This window comes from Archocentrus centrarchus, chromosome 4 (genome assembly GCF_007364275.1).
Source record: "Archocentrus centrarchus isolate MPI-CPG fArcCen1 chromosome 4, fArcCen1, whole genome shotgun sequence".
Taxonomy (NCBI): domain Eukaryota; kingdom Metazoa; phylum Chordata; class Actinopteri; order Cichliformes; family Cichlidae; genus Archocentrus; species Archocentrus centrarchus.
In genome coordinates this window covers 20698843-20700924 of record NC_044349.1, presented here as the reverse complement: position 1 = coordinate 20700924, position 2082 = coordinate 20698843, and positions in this window count along the sequence as shown.

Genomic DNA, 2082 nt, shown 5'->3' with positions numbered 1-2082 from the left:
TTACCGCAGAATAGAAGATGTGTGTTGCACAAGGCGGGGGGTTCGCCTGGATCCACTATCCACTGTCAGCGTGATCCTCCACCTCCCAGCACCAACCGGGTTCCAGCAGCTCCCCAGCGCCCGTTCCTACAGCCGTGGAGGAAAAATGCAGAAACCCTAAAAAGTTTAAAACTTCTTACCTGTTGTTTGTTATTCATTTAAAATGGGATTGACAGGTTTAATTAATATATGACTAAACTGGTGTCCTTCATGTACTTAAATGGATGCATTCCCTTCATTAAAAAATACAGGGAATTAATATCACATACCTGAACACACCTTTTTTAATATATTCTTTAGAGTTTAAGAGGTTATGTAAACCTAGATACCTAGATACCTGTACTTGGAATTTAAAATGTGTGAAAAATCAACACAATAAAGACATGACTACTATTTATTTTGCACATGGCCCATTACATACATCTTGTAACATATAACAAAGTTGAATGAAACAGGTAAATAAAATACTTTTCTTATTCTTCATAGTTTTCAGGTGATGCCTAAAGAATGAATCAGACCTTTTCCTACAATCCAAATATAAACATGATTCATAAAAATGTCACGTGACACAACACCTACGTCGATGCCAGAAGAGATCACAACGAACACAAGTATGACAGTAAATAGGAAAAGCTCTGCTGCCAAAACTAAACTTCTTATGCAAATAAACAGGACTTCTGCAATTTGGCTTTTCACAATAGTTAATATTCTATTTGCTCACAAAATCTCAAAGGCATAAAACTGGTTAAAAAGCTCATTAAAATAATCTCTGCATATTAATAAAATAATTTTCTCGTAATTATATTTATTATTTTGGGAAGAAATTTTGAAAGTCTCACTAAAAATGTGCAGAGATTTTAAAAATAAAAGCTTTAATACAGTGCCACCTTGTGGTCACCCAGTTTTTAGACGTGAGGAGTAATATTCCACTGCTGGTTTTAGCTTTGTGTTGTGCACCTCATTCACACAAATGAGCGTAGCCGTCATGCATTTAAATGTGTCACAACTGTTAACTTATAATACAAACAGTACCTGAAACCCATTAAAAATTAAAAGCTGAAACCAAGTCAGCCTGACTAATCTGAAATGGCTTGATTAAAATGTATAATTGTGCACTTTAAATAACAATGCACTCACTTAATAAACAATCTGACAAACTGTAGCCCTTAGTGCTGATCAAGTGTCCTAACTATCCCAGGTTTAAAACATCTTAGCAGCCAGCTGCAAGTTTTAGAGTAGTTGTCATTTCTAAAATCACGGTGCAACCACTTGCAATATTAAGCAAAATACATCACTTTACAAATGCCTGTTCAAACCAGTACAACTGAATCATTAACAATACATTCGGCAGTCACAAAATAATTAAATCCATAAAGCTCAACTGTTATCACTGCTTTTACATATGGTATATGTTTATAATTTTTAATTATAACTATCACTTCATGTATAAATACAATATAATTATTGCATGTCCAGCTTCCAACTTGTGGCTTGACAGAAGGAAATCAACAGAAAAAGCAAGCATTAAAATGGGGAAATATGGGAGTTTAGGTGTGTTTAACTCATCACAGTCCACTCCGTACTGTGTGAAATGTCACCATTGTTTTCCTCTTTAAAGAAAACCAACTGAAACCTGAAGATTTTATACACAGCAGCAAACATTTTTCATTCTGAATCTTATGGCACTGGAAACAGATTGTGCATGTCCTTTCAAACAACATATTGAGTGCCCTTAAGTACAGTAGCAACTGTAAACACTTTGTTAAATATTAGTCATTACTGCATATGTGTATAATATTTGTATTCAGCTGCCATTTCACTATTGCCACTGTCATAATGGCACAAGGAGTGGCTTCACAGTTGATCAAAGCAAAGGGGAATACAGAAATATGAGAAAATTAAAGGACACATAAAAATAGGGGTTCACACATAATTTTGCACCAACTAGTAATTTTGTTTTGGAGTTATAACTTAAAACAGAAGGCATCATTGTGACTTTGCTGTTTTTTTCTTTCTGTTTTTGGCAGATACTTTTCCATACAT